At 46.8% G+C, this 22,968-nt stretch overlaps 1 protein-coding gene across 4 annotated transcripts in view; it reads right to left on the bottom strand.

Annotated features, from left to right (window-relative positions):
- PRIMPOL (primase and DNA directed polymerase) overlaps window positions 1-22,968 on the bottom strand; it is a 790,131-nt gene that overhangs the window by 225,969 nt on the left and 541,194 nt on the right. The window lies entirely within an intron of this gene.

Here is a 22,968-nt window from a genome sequence, read left to right as displayed (position 1 = left end):
TTTCCCCAAATATTTTAGGACTAAAGTTTAGAATTCTAAATAAAACAAGCCCTAAATATGTTGGGGAAGGCTTTTTAGGGTGTAGAAAAAAATAAGAAACAAATTGCAATTTAGGCTAATACGTTACAAGAGAAACTAATTCAAACGTTCTTCAAAGAAGAAACATTGGTTCCTAACCTCAGTGGAAGCCAAATCAAATATATTTGAACAGTGGATTCCTTTTTTTTTTTAAATGTGCTTAAGCAATTAACATTTCAGCGTTTACATTACAAGCACCATTAAGATGGCAAGTTCAAAAAGCATAAGAACACAGAAAAAAGAAAAGGCAAGACCTTCAAGAATATCAATAATTATCATTCTAAAACAATACAAGTGATTAAAACAATGACTTGATATAAACAGTTTCTCCTAAAAGATCATGACTCTTGATTTAATAGTGCACAAGAGCAATTATTAATGAGTGAAGTTTGACACTCATCAGTCTCTCCCAAGAACGTAAAAGTCAATTCTTCATATTTGTTCACAAATGTATGGAATAAAGAGCAACACAGTAACAAAGTGGCAGTGCAGTTAATCAAAAGGTGCTTCAAGGACTCAAAAGATCCTTGGACACCACAGAGGCAACGTTTCATATTCTGTGGGTAAGTCCTACAATAGGATCCCATCTTTGTAGAGTACCCAACAAATTGAAGCGAACCCTCAAAATCTTGACGAAACGCAGGATCAGGAAATTTCACCAAATACTTTGGCAGTTTGTCAAGAGGCCTGTGTATATAGGTTGTAGTCATAGATACGATCCTGATCCCGACTCCACTCAGCATTATTAATCTACCTTTAAATACTTGCCGGGTTATCCAATAGGATTTTCTTTGAAAATTAATATTGGTAAAGAAGCTTTCACACTCTGATGCAAAAGAGGTTTAATAATGGGGGCGTGGCTTGGAGCCGCCGCGAGTGGCATGGTTCCTTAGGAGCTCCTGTGTGGATCATCGCGCCATCACCGACTCTGCCGCTTCCAGACCCCGTTATAAGGCGAAAACGGAACGCCTCATGCATGAAGCCACCCTGCTGCTGCCAGACGAGCAGATTCCCGCGCTGTGGCCGAATTGTGGAGTTTCGGCGTTCTTTCCCCGCGAGTCCTGTACTGAGTTAAGATGGCAGCCGCAGGGCACCAGCAGAGGAGTACCTCCATAAGGGGGAGGGGCAGGTGCACTACAGCAAACAAGGCTGCCTAAAACTTGAAGCTCTTCAGCCCGCACTGGCTATTCCAGCATCTCCCCCTGTAGCACGCGACTACAACCAAGTCCACCTGCAGCGAGCAGCCCCGGGATCCAAAGCGGCGTAGGAGGAGTGACAGCGGAGAACGATGCCGCTCCCACCGGAGCCCCTCTCGGCCCCGAATCGGATGCCTGACACACTGCACAGAGATTAGCTCATAGCCCGCTTCCCGAGTCTCGGCCAAGGCGGGGCCGGCCCCCTTCAAGGAGGAGCTGTGTAAGGGGGGCGCCGCCGCACGGGCGCTCACAGCTTCTCTCCCCCGGCATTCGCTCCAGAGTTAGCGACCCAGCCTCCTAGCCGGATACCAGCCGTGGGCGGAGGAGCAGCCGAATCCCGCTCAAAGCTACAGCCCAGCAGTCTGTTGACCGCAGCTACCTGCTGGCAGCATACCGGACCTACACAGTCGTGGCCTCGAAGGCTCATGTGCAGCCCCCTCGTCCTCTGAGGTCCGCACCAGATCAAGCACCCTAAGGTGAGGAGAGGGGAGGGGAGGGGAGGAACAGGGGGACCCCCTCATCCGAAGCAGCCGCTCTCTCGGCGAACAACCTGGCCCCCAGGAACTCCCTCAAAGCTCCTCGCCCCGGCACTCTAGCGCAACTCCTTACGCCACTAGGATCCAGCAGTCAAACCGCCGAATCTCGCCATACTCAGCAAAGAACTGCTGACAATCCATCACAGTTCATTAACAGAGCTCCCTGGACCGTGCCTGGTGGGCTAATTGCCCAAAGCGGAGACCTGAACTCTCTCCAGGGGACTGATTATTCAAAATCTCACAAAGATAGCCTTATCCCTACAACCCAACATCGCCAAAATGTCAAAAAACAGCAAGACGGCTAAACAACCGGACATTGTTTCCCTATTATCTAATACTGCAAATGAAAAATCCAGGAAGCGGGACCCGCCGGAAGACTCCTCCGTCAACCCCATGTCTATAGTTTCCGTACCAACCCACGGCCCATCCCAATTGGTCACTAAGGCCGACCTACAAGACCTACCTTCGGCCCTGACCAAGGAAATTCAAAACAGCACAGCAGAGGTCACAAAGAAAATCGATTCTCTGGATAAACGGGTGGGAGAAGTGGAACGCCGGACAGCCGAGATTGAATCTGAGGTCTGTGACCAGCGATTTGAAGGCTAGCAGGACAGGGACAGAATTACAGCTCTGGAGACAAGATGCAACCTTCTGGAGGTGAAACAGGAGGACGCGGAAAACCGCTCTCGAAGGAATAACATTCGTTTACGAGGGATCCCGCCCACAATTCCAGATGCAGAGCTGGAAGGCTATGTCTCTGACCTGTTCAGATTCATCATCACACTTCCGGACACCACACCTCTGGAGCTGGACTGGGTCCACAGAACATCCCAGAGGCGAGAATCTGCGTTCCCCCCGGACGTCCTAGCTAGAATCCACTTTTTCCGTATGAAGGAGGAAATCATGCGCGAAGCAAGGCAAATTCGCCAGATCACCTTTCGTGGATCCACGATTTCACTCTACCAGGACTTGGCTGCCTCCACCCTCCAGAAGCGAAAAATTATGCGCCCGCTAACGGAATGGTTGCGAGAAAAAAAGACGCATGGGGATTCCCAACCTCAGTTAAATTCAAATGGGAAGGTACCATGAGACAAATTTACACTCCGAAAGAAGCAGAGAATTTCATGGGTCTCAGAAAGTCGGAATCAGAAGAACCAATCCGCCCCCCGGGGGATAAATCTCCCACAGGTGCCTGGTCAAAAGCTGGCAGAAGACCCAGGCTGCGGGGTCCCCCCAAGAAAAACAACCCGGGATGACCAAACCAGCATTCTTTTTCTTGGTGGAGTCTTGGCACTCTAGATCTGGGCTAGCACCCCTTGCAGGTATCCTGTTTACTGAGAAGGAGTATCTCATCGCTTACAACGAGTCGAGGTTCATGCATCAATAAAGCCCTCAGAAACATTAACTTACAAGTTCACTATCAGTGCAGGAGCAATATTTGAGCTCCAACATCTTTCGGTTGGCCCAGTTGGCCAACGCTGGCGCTTTGATGCCACCAGTTCCCCAGTGGTAGCAGGACAATAGTTCTACTACCAGTTCAAGTTGGGGGGGGTGGGGAGGGAGGACATAGGCTAACGGGGCTCTTAGCCCAGGGAGGGGCACGCTGTACCCCGTGGGGTCTGGCTCTTCACTCATCACAGCAACAGGACATAACAGCAACTAAGCCTTCACCAGAACAATGCAGCAATCGATCTCCTCCAGCAGTTTCTCGAACCCGTGGTGAGGTCAGGGATCGAAACATATCTAATGCGGCAGCAACTAGCAATGGCTGATGCTAGTGAGATAGTAATACTCTCATGGAACGTCCAAGGCCTGAACTCGCCAAGAAAGCGGAAGTCAGTTGAACACAGATTGGGGCAATTATCGGGAGACATCGTTCTTCTCCAAGAAACTCACCTACTACAGGAAGATGAAAACCAGGTGAGATTCAGCAGGTATAAAAACAGAGCATACTTTGCCTCCTCTGGACAGAAAAAAAGGGGAGTAGCAATTCTACTAAGCGACAGAGTCCCACTATGGAAAATCACCATAAAAAAGAGACCCGGAGGGCCGCTTTCTACTTCTAAAGGGCTTATTCGAAGAACTTCCCATCACCATAGTCTCAATTTATGGCCCCAACACCTCCCAAGCCAACTTCATCACAAACTTAATTCCGATCATTACAGCCTTTTGTGAAGGTCATCTAATCATGAGTGGAGATTTTAACTGCATGCCAAATCCTCAAATAGATGAGACTTTACCGCCCACGAACTCGGACTTTGCACAAGCACTATCAATAGCCAAACTGCTCAGAGAAACCGAATCCGTGGATGCGTGGAGACTATTCAACGGCACTACAAGGGACTACATGCACTACTCCTGTGTGCATAGAGGCTTTTCAAGAATAGATCTCATACTAATGTCTGGAGTCCTATTCCCCTGCCTTAACAATGCAGAAATCCACACCTGCACGATATCGGATTATGTCCCAGTATCAGCTAAATTAGCCATTTCAGGCAGTAAACGACTTGCGCAAAGGCACCGGAAACTTAATGACGCACTGCTATTAGATGTATGCATCCGATCGGAAACTGAAGAAACGCTCCTCAACTATTTCAAAGAAAATACAACAGAGAGCTTGTCTATCAACATCATCTAGGATGCCATGAAAACAGTCGTCAGAGGCACACTGATTAGCGCTGGAACGGAACAGAGAAAGGTCGCGAACATTATGGCAGCTAAACTGGAAGGAAAAGTAAAACACCTAGAGGATGAACTGAAATTACGCAGCTCCAGGAAAACGGAGAGAGCCCTGAAGAAAGCCAAAACAGCACTGGAAATGCATTGTGCCGATCGCACAGCGAAAGCTTTAGCATTTACTAAGCAATTTTCTTATACCAAAGGGAACAAGGCAAATAAAGTGCTCGTGCAAAAATTGAAAAAACTCCAGTCAATATTCTGAAACTAAGAGGGGAAGATGGAAAAATGCACTACTCGGAGGCAGAAAAAATTGAAGAGCTAATGAACCACCATAAATCAATCATGGCCGGGAACCCCACAGCACTGGACAATCTGCCAAAATATTTGAGCACATTTCCCCCCCCCCCCCCCCCCCGAGACACATCCCAGCTCGAATCCCTAGAACTACCCATCTCCACCGAAGAAATCATAGACTCAATCAAGTCTCTCAAGTCTGCCGCGCCGGGCCCTGGCGGCCTATCTGCAAATTTCTATAAAATGTTCGCTAGAATCCTAGCTCCTCAGATGACAGCCCTATTTAACTCCTTCATTGACTCAAAATCAGTAACCGGATCAATGGCAGAATCACTTACTGTACTGTTACACAAACCTGGCACGGACCCCGAAATAGCAGCTTCTTATCGGCCTAGCTCACTCCTAAACAACGATGGGAAGATCTTTGCCAAAGTACTGGCCAGCAGATTGGGTCCAACTTTACCAATCCTAATTGATCAAGACCAGACGGGATTCGTCCCTGGGAGGAGAACTCACAATAATATCAGAAGGACGATAAATATCATCGAATGTGCCCACAAACTAAAGGTAGGCATGGCCGCTATATCGCTAGACGCACACAAAGCCTTTGATCTGGTGGACTGGGGGTACATTCGAGCAGTCCTGGAGCACCTGGGTTTTGGCCCAAATTTCATCACTTGGGTAATGGCCAACTACCAATCTCCCACCACGCAGCTGCGAGTCAATGGGGCCAGATCTAGCAAAATTCACATAACCAGGGGCACTTAGCAGGGATGCCCACTCTCACCTTTAATCTTTGCTCTGTCCATGGAGCCCTTTGCCGCAAGAATTAGACAAAACTCCAGCATAAGTGGGCTAACGGTAGGGGGCCATGAATATAAAGTAGCGCTATATGCGGACGATGTCCTGATAACAGCGACTAACTTGGCAACGTCCTTGAAAGCTTTATGGGAGGAAATTTTAGAATTCGGGGCCCCGTCAGGGTTCTCGGTAAAACTATCCAAATCCACAGCCTTGGTGGTTAATCTCTCTGAACGGGAAAAAGACATTCTCAGACCACTAATGCCAATCCCATTGTCTACGGGCCCAATCGGTTATCTCGGGGTACACATCCCCAAGGACCCATCGCGCCTGTATTCGAGTAACTTCCCACAATTGATCAGAGATCTCCAAAACGATCTCAAAAGATGGAAGCCCCAGGAAATATCTTGGTTCGGTAGAATCACTGCTATCAAAATGAACCTAAACCCCAGATGGCTGTACCAATGCACAGCACTCCCCGTCCATATACCGGGTCCGGCCCTAGCAGCCTTACAAAAACAAATCCAAAAGTTTGTTTGGGGGTGGGGGGAACCTCGCATAGCCAAACGAATAATGTTATGGGGCATACCACAGGGAGGCCTGGGAGTACCAGACCTAACAAGATACACTCTAGCTGCGCAGTTATCTCAAGCTTTCGCATGGGTCCAAGAGACAGACAAGCCGAAATGGACACAACTCGAAGAAGCTTGGTGTCCGGTGCCTCTCTCAGTCCTCCCACACCTGCCAACAATGAAACCGCAGGCAAATAGTGGACCCCTACTAGCGACGATGACAACAGTCCATTGCTGGAAAGAAGCAGCCCGTAAGTGGGGCATCCGTGGCCCCATGGTCCCCCTAACTCCCATTTGGAATAACCCATAATTCTCCCCAGGCCTGTAGACACACGACTTTCAACCCTGGATAGAGGGAGGCCTACGGACGACTAGCGACTTCCTAGAAACAGGGGCACCTATCTCATTTGAAAGGTGCAAAGTAAAATGCGGGGTGGGGGAACGGGAAAGATTCCACCATGCCCAAATCCGTCACTGGCTGTCCCACAGAGCAACCAGGGAAAGGTGCTCCAGAGAATTACCAGCACTGGAACTTTCTTTAGCAACCCCCACAAGTAAAGGCAGGATCTCGACCCTTTGACTCCTCGACAGAGCAGACCCCTATAAAAAAGAAAGGTATATGCTTGAATAGGAAAAGGATCTGGGAAAGGAAATTGCAGTCGAAGAATGGGGAAGAATTTGGGCCAGACTACATTAAAGCTCGCAATGTATCACAGACAGAGAAGGGGGCTATAAACTCTGCTACAGCTGAAGTGTACTGGAGAGAGATAATCAATCATATCAAAGAAATCACGGGCCTCTCCATCCCGTGGGATCCCAGAGTCATTCTCCTGGGCGACACTGGTGGGGGTGAATTCCCAGTCTCAGGCCACATCCCCAGGCTGTGTACGCATCTACTTCTAGCAGCAAAAATAGCAATGGCCCGGGTGTGGAGGGATAAAGAAGGCCCCTCAGTGGCCCTTTGGTGGGCGAAATGTTGGGACATAGTGATCGCCGAAAAAATCACGGCGATCCATACGGGCTTCCTAAATAGAACCTTAAACATATGGGACCCGTTTATGGACTATGCAGCCGAATTCCCAGCCCTCACCAGGAGGCCACCGTTGACCAGATGGCTCCAGGGCAGCCCGCTCTACTAAACCACAACCCTAAACTATAGCCCCCCTTTATGCTGCAACCAGTATATCCCACCTGGCATCCAAGGACAAGATGGACCATGGACAATGATGCTTCTCCCAGCATTTTGGCCCCCGCACACCGGTCTCCCTGACAGTCACTGCTGCTTTAACAGATTATTGAATGCTACACTATAACTGCTGTTATGTTCAATGTAATGCTCTTTAAAAATGCCAATAAAATGTTATGAAAAAAAAAAGAGGTTTAATGGTTAGAACGAATGGTTAAGCCAAGGCTAAATTGAGGAAAACATAGTGAGTCTGGTGGAGGAACAAGGACTTCCGGTACAATTTCAATTTAGACCAAAAAATATAAGATCTCAAGGATGGTATTTCGAATTCGTGTCTTAATGCTACATAGGGCAGAGAGGAAGGGAAGCCCAGTCATATTTTCCAGAACATCCCTTCAATGATGTCCAGTTTTTGCCAATCAAGAGAAAACAGCGGGAAGCACCTTAGCGACATAAAATCTTATCAGAGGAATAAAAGTGAATTTACAGTATCAGCGTAATATTTTCTGCATTTGAGCATATAGGGATGCTAACTTCATGCTTTTTTCAATTTTTTTTTTTATAGATTTTCAAGGTGCATACTCGAATCAGACCCACATCACCCCTCCCCCCACACATCAGTATTAATAACATATACATGATTTATTTCTACATAAGTTCCCTCTTCTGTACCTTATGTCCAATATTTTTCAAGTTTTGGGGGAACCAGTGTTACACAAAGTCCCCATTCAGGAAGTCCACTCTCCCCCTTGAATTCCATGGGTTACCCACTCCATGGCTATTATGCTCCATATTTTATGGAGCCAGTCCGTGTTCTTTCAGGGGTGTCCTTTGTTTCCATTTCCAAGCAATTACTAGCTAGCCCGCTATCACCAATACCATGAAAGCTGTGCGTTGTGAATTTGTGGGGGATTTGAAGATCGGGGTCCTTATCCCACATAACCATTCTTTGTGTATTAGTTGCAAAGGGCCCCCAATCATCTGTTTCACCTGAGAACTAACCTCTCCCCAAAATGGCCCCAATGCTGGACACTCCCACCACACACGCCTCCAATCTCCCCTCCCCGAACACCTTCTCCAGCATTCTTGAGATGTGCCTGGATATATATTATGCAGCCTTTCCGGTGTGTAATGCCACTGATACATGACCTTATACCAGGCCTCTCTGGTCTGTATTGATCTTGTAAGCATATTAATATTGCTCCAGAGGTTCTCCCAATGTGTCCTCAGTATTTCTTCCCCCAGTGTCTTTTCCCATCTTATCATGTAGGGCCATGTCTGAGCCTGCCCCTCTTCCATCAGGATTGAGTATAGGTGTGAGGCTGAGTGTTTGTTCCCTGAGAACGTTATGAATATCTCAAATGGTGAGAGATCTAGAAGTTACTGTTAGGCAGAAACCTGTGCAGTTCCCTTAGGGACCACTGCAAAAAGTTTAAGACTACAGATGTTGGCAGTAAACCCAATTGGTAGCAGTCTGCACCACCCAGATTTACCTGGTAGCTGTGGCTGAGCAGTCAGACTTCTCTCAAGAAGAGTTAGGCAGTATATAGAGTATACACATTAGGTACAAAAATACAGTAGCACAAGCAAACACTGACCAGAGCTTGGGTATAAAAGTATATAATTATTTAATTAAAAACACACTTGTAAAAACACACTGGCACTAATATGTCAAGCAAGTTCAAACACAGTCACTAGAAATATATACACTTCCCTGATTAATTATTCGACAAGTCTTAGAAAAAGAACACCACTTATTGTCAAGACAGAGGTGAGCGCTTAACCAAGATGGCACTCCAAAAATTATTTTAAAAGGGAGGGAAAAGGCAGAATTAGGAAAGCACACAATACCAACACTTTTAAAAGAACCACAGCAAGTCAAGAAAGGCATAGTCTACTGTAGAGAAAGAAAGTTCATAGGCCAGGCCCACTCTTGGAGAGCAAAGCGTAATGTGCCCAAGATCACACAGTTGAAGTACAGTTAAAAAGTCTTTGCAGATAGTTCAAAAAGCAGTTGGATCGGTTCAGAAAAGTTAGTTAACAGGTCCCAGGTCACCCCAGGATAGAGAGTCAAGGATTTACGGGACACCTTGAACAGTCTGTTGCAAGGGAGACCAGACGGGACACAGTTCCTGGAATGGTGAGAAAGCTCCAGCGGGGACAGTTGCTCCTGGCAGCGGGTGCAAGTCGGTGCTTCGTCCACGGGAAGAGAAGATCTCGACAGGGAGGAAAGCTGGAGGTCGTTGCACTGCCAGGGAAGAAACCAGCCACGGAGTTTCCCGGTTAAAAGGTACTACCCTTTTATTTGCGGTAGTGGTGAAGCGTGGCTATCCGGCCGCCGGGGTGCTTGGCACGGGCGATTCGACCACGAGACGATCCAGGAAGGCGAAAAGAAGGCAAACTGGTTAACCCCACCAGTTCAAAGGAAGAAGACTCTCCAGGAAGAAGATCTTCTTTGTCGTTGGGAAGTGGTGAGTCGGTTCAGCAGGGCTCCACCGGTGGTGTCGTCGTTGCAGGTCGGCTCAGCTTCTCCCTCTTCGGATTCTTTAGGTCCTGTGGCGACTTCTGAAGTTCCAGTCCCCAAAGCCCTGCTTTTATGCAATAAACCCCCATTCATCAGTCCTAGCTGTCACTCAAACATGCTAAGTGGTGAGCCTCACACAAGAGTGTGACTTGAGTTGCCAAGGCAACTCAGTCCAGGGTGCCTATTCCCCCCTCCCACACATCCTGTAGACCCAGACAGAGTGGAACCACTTTTGGAGGCTTCTGTGCAGAAGCCCACCAAAATTGGAACAAAGGGCTCGGCTTGGGTTGGAGTTACAGAGGCGAACACAAACGCCATTTTAAAACCAAGTCCTGGCAAAAAGACCCAACTGGGGAATAAATATTAAATAAATAACCCGGCGGTATCTTTAACATTGCACCAAAAAAGTGGTGCATTTAAAATGAATGGGAAAATCCCATAGGAAATATTCCGGTGGAATATTTTGCTTGGTAACCACTGCCACAGCCAGAAACTCGACGAGGGGGGACTGCACAGTGCCCCCTCGAAAAACAGACCCAGGGGCAATCTAATTACCCCTACCAGTACTTCCACAATATGATGGTTAGTATTGGTTCTGTTCACAATTTAAGACTAGTAAAGTCAATGCTGACTTTAAATGCCCTGGGAGACAGTAGTCAGTCCCAGGGTATGGAGTCTACGTTTGGGGGTCACTATGACACCCCTGTGTTACTGCACTGCGGGTGCTGTGTAACACACTTACCAAAAACACATGAAACCCTATGGAGTAAAAGACTCCATAACCCATAAAACACATTACAAAGTCAAAGGACATTCTCAAATCATGCCTAAGAGTGGGAGAAAAAGAGTCTCACTCTTAGCAGGAGAAAATAATAAACCCCAAAAATCCAGCAAAGCTGCTGGGGGACTCACTAGGTTTGGGAAATTAGCCTATACAGAGAATTCTCCCTAACAGTTACTGGTTTGATTTCCAGCTGTATCAGCCACTGTCGCAGTTGGTAATATTCCCGGTGGTCCCTTTCCATCAGGGCATGATAGGTCTTACTCTCCTCGAACTACATAATTCCCCCCTCACCATGTCCCCTATTTTTTTCACCCATTTGCCCTCCATCTCAGGAAAGTTCCCTGTGTCATACTAAGGGGAGAATCTTGGGTTCTTGAAAAAAAGAGGTAAACGGGGATGGGCACCACGATATGTGCCTTTTTTAACAATTGGTCACATATATTGCAGCTAACCGAGAGTATTTGGCTCTCTCTGGCGCTGTAAGGGCAGTCTTGCTTTTCTAGCCATAGGAATCCCGTTAGCGGCGTAGTCGCCACTGCCCGATCCATTCCTGCTCACTGCTTTGACCCGTCCTCCGAAAACCATTCCTGCATTACCCGATGGTGGGCCGCCTCATAATATTTAGTAAAGTTTGGAAGCATGAGGCCTCCTCGCTGTTTAGGAGCCATCATGGTGTCCAGAGCCAGTCTTGGTCTCTTATTCTGCCATATAAATTGCGATTTCATTCTATTGAGAGACTTGAAGAACGTCCTCGGCACCGTGATGGGTAGTCCTTGCAGGGGGTATAACAGTCTTGGTAGTACTATCATTTTGATCGTGGCTAAACTCACTAGTCAAGAAATGTGCATGGGAGTCCAGGTGTCAAGGTCCGCCTTTATTTTGGCTAACAGCGCCGGGTAATTATCGCTGTATAGACCAGAGGTTGTTGGAGTCACATTTATTCCCAGGTAGATAATAGGGCCCTTTGCCGTGTTAAATGGCCCTGTTGTTAATTGGTCTCGCAGAAAGACTTTTGTGGGTCTTAGATGGAGGAGTTCCTACTTAGATTGGTTGATCTTTAGCGCAGAGACCTTTTCCATGGCCTCCATCTCATGTACCAGGGCTGGGATCGAAATATCTTGATCTGTCAGGGTCATCAACATGTCATCTGCCAAAGCCGCTACTTTGTGCTCCTCCCCCACAAACCTTATATCGTGTACTGCTGGGTTTCGTCTGACTGATGCCAAAAATGGTTCTAAATAAATAGCTTATAATAGTGGCGAAAGGGGGCAGCCCTGTCTTGTGCCCCGTGTGATGGGGATCTTGTTCGATGGGAGTTAATCGAAAGCCCCATTGAGGGGTCTGAATAATTGGCCCTCACCTTCCGTATATATGTCAGACCCATTCCCATCCGTTCCATGGCCTCAAACAAAAAATGGCCACTCCACCCAGTCCAAAGCCTTTTCGGCATCTAGTGAGATTAATATTGCCCGCACCTGCCTCACCCCCATCTTCTCCAGCAGATGTGCCGCCAGTCTAGTATTGTTCCAAGTGTGTCGGCCCTTTATGAAACCCGAATGATCAGTTCCTATCAGTTCCAGTAGGAGGGGTGCACATCTGGCTGCAAAATACCCACGTGTAGATCTTGGCATCCAGGTTCAGGAGGGCTATAAGGTGGTAAGAACTACATACCGTTGGGTCTTTCTTAGGTCTTCCTAATCCCACTACTTTCACCTCTGTCATTGTACGTGTCACAATACCCTGGGGCTTAATTTATGGTAAAAGCTCGCTGGGAACCCATCTGGGCCTGGAGCTTTGTTTCGAGGAAGGGCTTTTATTACTGCTTCCATTTCCTCCTTAGTTATGTCCTATTCTAGGCGGCCCCTATCTGTGGATGTGAGTTTGCCCAATGGTAAATTATTAAAATATTCAGTCACAGAGGAGGTTCTGGATGATCGGACTAATATGATATGATGTGGCATTTATAACGGGCCTGTACACAAGTGTTTCTAGGCACATTAGGAATATAGCTTCCGGTAAAAACATTCAAAACAACCCACTATTGTCACTGAGTCTGTCGCTAACGTCCCATCTTGCTCTTTAATTCCAGCTATTATATACTGTTTGCTTCCACCTTTCGTACCTGCCTCGCTAATAGACGCCCTGCCTTATTTGCGTTGACATAATATCGTTGTCGTGTGCGTAATAGGGCCCTGTCTGCATTTCGTATTCCGCGTCCCTCTAGGAGGCTGTCTCCAGCATCGCCTGCTTCTCCTCTCCTCCTCTCTACAAGCTTTCGAGTTACGTCGCTGCGGTCAGACGGAGGGGGGGGGGGGTATTGAGGGCTTCTTCACTGAAGTCTAGTGCCCCATCACGATTGTGCGGGTTTGTGACACCGCCCGATATTGCTGCAGCTTTATCCTGGGCACCACCAAGTGTTATATGGCTGCTGAGCAATCAGGTCTCCCGTCAGCAGCCGTTGGCCCTCGCCCTGTTGCAGATGGTTGTGGGTGTCATTCGAATCCATAGACAGCCCGGGGGGCCTACTACAGTAGGCCTCGCCAGAGAGCCTGAGAGGATACAGCCTCACAGTACGGCGGCCATTTTGGAATCCATTTATATATTTTTTTAATCATATTTTTATTGAATTTCAGTATACAACCAGCATGATACATTGGTTACTTAAAGGCATCGATAAAGTAAATTCAGATCAGAATACACAATAGTAAAAATAGTTCAAAGATACATCTACATCACATAGTTCACAGATCTGTAACCATGCTGTGTTCTTGCCTTTATCTATGTGCTGGTTGCAAAGAGATAAAAGCACATGGAAGGAGAAAGAAAAAAAAGGGCTGGTTGGAAATGGTGTATGTTGCCAGAATACAGAAGAGGTGAGTTTCCGTTTCGTAGGGAAGCTTGTCATGAGCGAATGTTCCTATACCAACTGCTAACCTCTCCCTGGATGACTTATTTCATAACTGATTTCAGTTATAACAACATAAAAGCATGAATATCGTGAGGTTTATGATGCACATTCGGGAACTCATTTTGCTGCACACATTCTTTAAAGGGATGCCAGGTTTCTTTATATTTCGGCATCTCACTATTATTGGCTGCATCCATTTTATCCATGGCATGCCCAAACCATATCCTTTCCCACCATTCCAGTATATCTGGAGTTTGTATTCCTTTTCCAAGTATGGGGTAAATGTTATTGGTACAACGTCCTTTCATCGCGGGACGTTTTTTCACTGGGTTTTTTTACCGTTAATTTTTTAACGAAAAAAAAAAACATCTAATTGTTTGGGGGGGGGTTAAAAAATTATATATATATATATGGGTTTTTGCTAATAGATATAAACTGCAAGGGAATGGGAGGATGGGGGGACCCATCCCAAAAATAAATGTTAAAAAAATTTGATGTGTTTTTTCGATAAAACATTCACTGTAAAATACCCTGCTAAAAACATCCTGCGATGAAATGACATGGAACCATGTTATTGTGGCTGCTACTAAGAGATGGGATACAAGTTTGGCTCTATTCCTGGAGAGTTTACAAGTACCTGTAGGTTCTACATTACCAAGCAGAACCGGTAGGGGGTCTAAAAGAAGGTCGATCCCCATGATTCGCTTACTTTTGACACTTCCTTCCAATCTGGTTGAATGAGTATCGAAACAAGATAAAATAGTACTAGTAGCCACACTCTAATCAGAAGAAGTTGCACAGGTGATTAAGCCAACAAACAAAATGGCATGTCGAAACGGCTACTCGGCAGCTTTTTATAAGCAATTTGCGTCACTTATAGTTCTGCTCCTTGTCGCATTGTTTAAAAATGTCCTAGTGACCGGGGTGGTCACTCCATCCATGGGAGAGGCGACACTCTCACTAATGCTTAAACCAAGGAAGGACACAACCTTATGCACCTCAGGTAGGCCTATCACTGTACTCTGGTTTTGTCCCAGGCAGGCAAACACATGACAACATCTGTAGGGACATAGATTGAACGAAGCAGCATAACACCACTTTGGCAGTGTTATCGATAGATACCAAGAAGGCTTTACTGGGTCGACAGGTCATACATCCAGAACATACTGAACCAATTCAGATTCGGGTCAAACTTGACGAAGCTAGTACTAGCTAATTATGTACATCACTCTGCAAGAATTAAAATGAATGGCCACCTATCAGAATGAATACCCTTGATGTAATATGTACATTTCGCACAATTGAATTTGGACTTAAGAAGGATAATGTTAAATTGAATAGAGGATCAATAATACGTGAGAATCTAAAACATGTACATGCTTTGATACATAAAAGTCACCGGCGTTTTGATACAGAGTTTATGAGATACACTCTAGACTGTGTGACCAACACTGATGTAATCACTAGATACAACATTTGACACACCATTTGTACAAGTAACTTGTGTATTTGTATACCTGATATTATGCGCAGGAGGCAAAATGTTTATTTTTATTTTTAACACTCCCAGCAAGGAGTTAACCCAGCAAGGTTGCAAATAAGTGGGAAAAGCAGTCTCGTTTTTCCAGTTTTTTTCTAGTTTTTCGTTTTAGGCATTTGAATATTATACAGAATTTTTTTGTAAAATCATCATTTTTTGAAAATATAAGTCATTTAAAATACACATTTACACATACGTGAGACCTAATGGCTCAACAAGCACACAAACACATAAATCATCATGCTTTATGAATAAGGGGGCGCTGTTGCGTACACTGCAGTATGCAGCAACGTGTGTGAGCACTGTGGGAAGCTGGGACCAAAGACACAAAGACACAAAGACACAAAAACTTGCAAATTACAGCCCAGTTCCGAACGCAATTAAACCCAGAGGCGTCCGAAGTGCCCTGCGACGTGCCGGCGGAGTATTGGCCTGATCAGTGTCTGGAATTCGGAGATACCCCGTGAGAAAGGGAAAAAATCGTATCAGGCACGGCCTTGGCAGCCGCGTGGAAGGCCACTAGCAGCGTCCAGGAACACGCAACATACCCCCTTCACTGGTTCCTTTCTTCTACATGCGAGAACTCTCGACTGCCATCGAAGCTCAGAATCGTGGAGAAATCTCCTATTCTCTTTGTTCGCAAGACATCGCCGGAGCTCCGGGGGTGTCCCGTCGAGCGCTGGTGGGTGGAGAAACCAACATGGACCGCTGAGTGAGACAAGCTCCGGGTAAGCCATGCACTGCACAGCTAGGGCCTAACCGGTCCCCCGCATATAAACCATAAGGCACCTCACAGGAATATTAATAACTTACCGCAGGGTCGATACATCAAAGGGCAATTGGACCTGAACAAGTCGGGCAGATAGGCCACTTCAAGGGTCACCCTCTTGCAACCCGGCAGCCCCGGCCGAGCATGGCCTGTGGGGCTCGTGTGGGCGACCCTCCAAACGTGGTCAGTGGATTATTGGGGCACCTGAAGCGGAGAGCTTAAGATCAGAACACAATTAGGCTACCCATACCTAGAAGAGCTCATACGAAAACAAGTATAATTAAATACGCGGTCAAGGACACCGGCAGCACCTCGGGACCTTCCCCTCCCCCAAGGCACGAAAACTCCCCGCAGCAGATCGGAAGTATCCAACACTTGCCAGTCACGGGCATGACAACAGCAGACCGACATAGTGCTGCGCAGCACTTTGCTCTCTAGTCCACAGACACAACACCAGAGCCAGGACTTGAAGTCTTTCACCTGAATTAGAGGACAACTGCCCATATCATGGGCCAGGTGCTACGGAGTCATGGACAGAGAACCACCATATAAAAATAGAGTGGGCATCGGCCTAAGCTCACATCACTGCCATACCACAACAGACGCAGGCAAGAAGAGCCCCAGATTCTCAAACATAAAGGCGAGGCTTAGCCACCGGTGCCGGGACTCCGAGCGGCAGACAAGACAGCGGGGAGCTGCAATATCACAACGCTACGGGGTACAGTGTGCTGTAAGACCTCCACAGCAGACACCGGCCACCCAGAGCCTCAGCAGAACAATAGCTACATTAGTGGAGCATGCCACAGATATATAAACGACAAAGGTGGCAACAATAAGGCTGAGGGTTCTGGGGGCTGGTAGTTACATTACTAGGGCGGGTTGCAGATAAAAGGCAATTGTAAAGGGCAACACCGGGGCACGGATGGTGCATGGGCAGAGACCCTATACCAAGTAAATACAGGACATTCCTACACCATTGTGTCTGGCTGTGACCCTGCCCTTCGACACGGTAAACGACAACAGGGAACAACACAATCCACGCAGCTCCTTCATCTACTCTTCAAGGAGGAATAACACCAGAGGAAGGGGTTGGGGCACTCCTGAAGACAATGCCCAAGGGGATAGGCCCCAAAAAAGGAAAAGGCGCCATAGACAAATTTATAACAACCGTCATCAGGTCAAACCTCATGGACAATCCCAATGCTGAGCAGACTCCCCAGGCCATCCCCACCCCTCCGGCAGCCACCATGGACCCTCAGGCAGTGTTCGCTTCTATGCAGCAGGGATTCACAGCCCTGAATGACAACTTGACGGGATCAATGCGAATGTAACGACCATCAGGAATCAATTAGAAAAGGCCACCGGCCGGATCACAGAAGCAGAGGCACCAATCAGCATGACTGAGGACACACTACAGGCATTGCGCAACACAGTGACAGAGATTTGCGAAAGACCTAGGAACAGTGAAACTTTAGTGCAAAGACTTAGAAGCAAGATCACGCCAAAATAATATTTGCAAAGTGAGGGTCCCGGAAGAAGCACTTAAGGCCCCGATGGAGCTTGCTGTGGAGGAGCTACTCAAGAACTTGCTGGGGGACCTCCATGTTTGTGGTGGAAAGGGCGCACAGATCCTTGGCACCGCGCCCCAAACCTGGTGCCTATCCAAGACCGTTCATTGCAAGAATAATGAACTACAGTGACAGGGATTTGGTTTTACGAGCTGCCCGAAACAAACAGGAACTGAAATTGGGCTCATATGTGATTCTAATATTCCCGGATTACACACTGGCGGTACAACAAGAGAAGTGTTCTTTCGCAGGTGTCAAGAGAATGCTCTGCAGCACAACAGCAAGACATACTTTTTCACCTTTCAAGAAGAGGCCGCCAGCTTTATTGAAGCACACACCCCGGTGCAGGCAAAACAGATGCTGACTTTCACAGAAGACAACAGGAATAAATCCCTGGCGCAAGGGCAGGAATGACGATATAATAGCACATATAACATCGAAAAGACCAATAGATGAGGGGACATACCTGCAATCCGAGACACAAAATACAAGAACCATGGAATAACCGAAACCTCTATTTTCATTTCCTGTTGAAGCAACAACAAGTTTAAAGTACCAAATGGGCAGATGAGCAATGGTCTTTGGTCTCGGTCGCCACAACGGCGTTCCCTGATGCGAGTGCATCAACTAAACAGATTGTTAAGGAATGGGGGAAGGAGGGACATGACATAGTTGATGTTTGGGGAACTATGAGGGGGGGGAGGGGGGAAGGGATGTTTTGAAGGGTGTTACAGTTAAAAATGCACAGGTGCGGATCACAAGTTTATACAAGGAAACTCTGGGGCATTTCTATAACACATACCTAATGGCTAGCAAGGTTAAGAATGGCTAAGAACGATATGAATGGGATTACATTATTGAGATGGAATGTACGAGAACTGAGGATGCCAGTGAAAGGGAGGAAAATAATGTCATACATTAACAGACTGGGAGCCCAAATTGTATACCTTCAGGAAACCCATCTGTTAGGATATCAAGCAGAAAGGATAGCCACGTGGTGGGGTAAACATCGCTTATAGACATCGTATTCTAGCAGAGCGTGTGGTGTACTGACACTAATACACAAAGCGCTCCCATTCACTCATTATAACACAGTAAGCGACCCTGAAGGATGCTACGTACTTGTACACAGGTGGCTAGCCGAAGAAGAGGTTCTACTTTTGAATTTATATGGCCCAGACATAGACGATCCAACGTTTTACTCCAAGCTGTCTAAGGAATGTGCCAATTACCCCACGGCCCAGATAACCTCTGGAGGAGACTGCAATACAATTCTGGACACTCACCTAGATCGCACATCTGATGCCCCAAGAACGCTCACTAACGCAGCCCGCATGATACACACTCACATAACAGAACTGGGACTCTGTGGCGTGTGGCACGCTCTGAATGGCACACAGTGGACCTACACGTATTACTCGTCTGTGCATGACATGCACTTGAGGATTGACATTTGGCTACTATCGCAGAGGGCTCTGGGATGGGTGTCCAAAGCCAGTATACTTCCTAGAACAATGTCAGACCATTCCCCGGACCATTCCCCCAATGTTGATGTTGCAAATCCCCAAAGTCACACCACAAAGGCCCCCATGGAGGTTCAAAGCAAAGCAGGAAACACTGGCAGGCCTTCAAAGTGTATATAAGGGGCATAACCATGTCCACAGAATTTGGGGTACACAAACATATTCAGAGAGAACTGAAAAGGCGGGAGGAGGAGATTGCTACATTGCAAGGAAAGTATGTCACAGACCCCAGTCCACTAACTAAACTAGGAATTAAGACCCAACTTGAGGAGTACAGGGCTGCAGCGGATCGGGAGATCTGCTACTTTGACAAACCAGCTCCCGCAAGATGATACGGCGAACAGGAACAACCAGGATGGCTCCTGGCACATATGGTAAGGGGGGAGAGGGGTAGCACTCTTATTCCCTGCGTAACCCTTCCTGACGGTGTAGCAGTGACGGACCAGAAACAGATAGAGAAAGTGTTTTACGACTTCTACTTCCAGTTGCACTCCCCCCCCAGAGTGCGGCCACAGAAGAGGAGATAGATGACTACTTATCACAAATACCTACCACGCTTCTGTCTACAGGGACTAAAGAAGCATTAGAGAACCCTATTACGCAAGCAGAGATCGCAGAAGCCATTAAATCCCTACCCAACTGTAAAGCACCAGGCTGCGACGGCCTTGGGGCCGAGTTTTATAAAGAATTCACTGGCGTCCTGTTACCAAGACTCCACGCTGTCTGGATCGAAGCCCTTGATACAGGCAAGCTGCCCGGGACCACCCCGGAAGCGATCATATTATTACTGATAAAACCTGGGAAGGGTCACGAAAACTGGGGCTCATATAGACCTCACTCGTTGATCAACACGGACGCGAAGATCTTCGCCCAAATCCTTGCTATACGATTGACCCCCCTGATGCCACATATGGTCCACAAAGACCAAGCAGGTTTCGTTCCAGGCAGGTCCACAGCGTGATATAATTGCCTCGATCCCCCAAGAACATGCAAGGGGTGGCATTGGCACTGGATATGCAGAAGGCCTTCGATACCGTCTACTGGCCCTTCTTATTCAGGGTCTTGCACATGGATTTGGCCCAAACTTCATAAAATGGGTAAAAGTGTTATACACACAGCCTTACGCAAGATTCTGTGTCAATGGGACGCTATCGCAATTAATAGAACTTGCAGGAGGCACACGACAGGGCTGCCCATTTTCTCCCCTCTTGTTCGCCTTAGTTATAGACCCTTTAGCGGACATTTTGCGGTCCAGATTCAGTCGGGTTGGGTTCCAGCTAATAGATAGAACTGAGATCATCACGTTATATGCGGATGATATAATGCTATACCTGAGCAACCCTGAACGTAATATGGGGAAAGTGTTGAGTGCCGTCTGAGAATTTGGGGAATTCTCAGGTCTAAAACTAAATGCAGCCACATCCGAGATATTTCCTCTGACAGAGGCTACCTTGAAACCGACTGCACTCCACAGCCTACAGTGGAACCCCATACATGTGAAATACCTGGGCGTGCAAGTAGCTAGGACAACACAACTCACCCGTGCCTTAAATTACGAGACACTTGCAGTGGCACTCTGCACCAAGCTTGAGCGATGGCGATCTCTCTCATGGGCAGGCTTGCGCTGGTTAAGATGATCATTCTATCCAAGTTATTCCATCTATTCAGCACTGTGCCTGTGTGGCCGGGCAGATCTCTTTTCTTGAAAACTCAGGGAGCATGCGCTGCATTTGTGTGGAATGGCCAAACAAGAGTGGGCTGGCAGAAACTCACCTCACAATATTCACACGGGGGGCTAGCGCCGCCGGATTTCGAACTATATTATCTGGCGGCGCAGGCTCACTATGCGACACAATTGGCCATCCCCGACCCACAGACAGCACACAACCAGTGGCAACCCAGAGAAATTCCTACATAAAGCAGTAGCAACACACCCCAGACATGATCGCACTACTGATTCCTCATTAGTGACGTGCAAGGCCTGGACCAGAATAGCAGGAAAAGCTGGACAGGAGGTTTTATATCATCCAAAAATGCCACTATGGGAAGCACCCTGTATTCCCCCTACCTCTACGCAAGACACAGAAATTGCTACACACTAGAAAAGCAAGGGTATCTACCACTTCGTAGACCTCTTCCCGGATAAGCAATTTGTAGCCTGGGAAGACGCCAAGAGGATAGTAGGCGACACCCTGCTACAAAAACTATATCACATGCGCATGAGATCAGCCATGGCAAAGGTCTGGAGTGTGTTCCCGGCCGAACCCACAATACATCTGGGTCTGGGGTACATAATAACGGCAGGAAACACCAAAACATCAGCCTCTAAGCTATACAAAATTGTGATGACAACCCGAGGCCTAGTAGCCCGGGAGCAAAAGAGAAGTGGGAGCGGGATTTGGGTCATGCCATCCCTGACATACAATGGACACGGATTTGTGGACTGACAAAAAACATCTCATGCAATTCACGATATCGCTTAATACACTACAAAATCATACATAGAACCCATTACGCACCGGCTAGACTGAAGAGTATATCCCCTCGATGGATGGTAAATGTCCCAGGTGTGGAAGTGAAGGCGCTGATACGTTCCACGTGTTGTGGGCATGTACCTGGCACTCTGAATACTGGGCAGAGGTATGTGAAGCAATAGATGTCATGGCAGACCACCCGATAGAATGGGGCCCCATGATGTACCTACTGGGAGGAGGTGAAAAGCGTGGAACCACCCACAAAAAATGATTGGGAGAGAGACATCTTGTGGGAAAACGATTGTGAAGAAATGTATAGCGAACTGTTACCTATTCAGAGTTGCCCCAGAGACATATGGAGTAGATTCAGACAATATCTCTTTGACCAAAACCCAGAGGACTCTGGATCTGACTCAACATAGTTATGTGTACTATTTGTATCCTAGAAATGTAAAACAATAATGATGTGTAGAAAACAGTAATGGAAGACATGATGCTGTACCTGTAAAATAAAAGTAAAAAAAAAAACAACACATGCTTTATGAATAGATGTTAAGTTGACCCTCAAGTATGGGAATGAATGCATTAAACTAATGCAAAAGGCCAGGAAACCAAGCCCAAAACATGGCGCTGGAGCAAAGGATCTTTTGGCACAAAGGATGGACTACCCATAACCATGACAATAGGTAGAAGCCAGGCAGCAAACGCCATTTGAATTACGAAGCCAACGCGAGGAGACACATTCCAGACTTTTTAGGTAAGCCCTTACCATACACTAAATGAATACCATGCAAGATATCTATTACGTAGCACTTGCATGCCTATCAACTAAAAGGTAACTTCCAGTTTGCGCGGGGCAACGCATATGAACTATCTAACCAGGTTTTCATAAATAGCAACCGTAATGTGAACACAGAATCACGGCGACACAATAGAAACATAAATACGAGTAAAAGACTAATACGACAATTAATAATAATAATAATATTGGGCAAATACAATTGCGAGCACAAGATTAATACAGGAATTAATTCCTTGAGCCAAATGTACAGCAGGCAAATCAGCCCGAGACAGTAATTTTGAAATACAAATACTAGCAAAAGACCCACAAAACAATGAAGGAGTATAACTGTAAGTACATTTCAAGAGAGCTACGTGTAGAACTGGGTGATTATAGCGAAAAATATATTACAGGTGGGATTTGAACCCAAAGAACGTTTGGATAAGCTGATTTCTAACGAGGATGATGTAAAACAAGATGGACTAAATGGTAAGACTGACTCTAGAGGCTTTGGAGAAATTGGTTTTTACTTTCGTCAGTATATGGTTATATGATTGGGAAACCTCAGAAATGGACACAAACTGGACTCATTAGTGATGAGAATGTGACTATTAATGTATTATGATCATACGTACCTATTGTTCGTTTTAATAATGTTCTCCGTTATTTCTTTTCTGTTTCTACAAACCCTACCTACCCCACCCACCAGGCCTCCCCAATGTCTGTCTTTAACAAATCTTTATTCATTTTCACGT

This window comes from Ambystoma mexicanum, chromosome 6q, assembly GCF_040938575.1.
Source record: "Ambystoma mexicanum isolate Mex_15411 chromosome 6q, UKY_AmexF1_1, whole genome shotgun sequence".
In the NCBI taxonomy this organism is placed as follows: domain Eukaryota; kingdom Metazoa; phylum Chordata; class Amphibia; order Caudata; family Ambystomatidae; genus Ambystoma; species Ambystoma mexicanum.
This window is presented reverse-complemented; position numbering and strand designations above follow the sequence as displayed.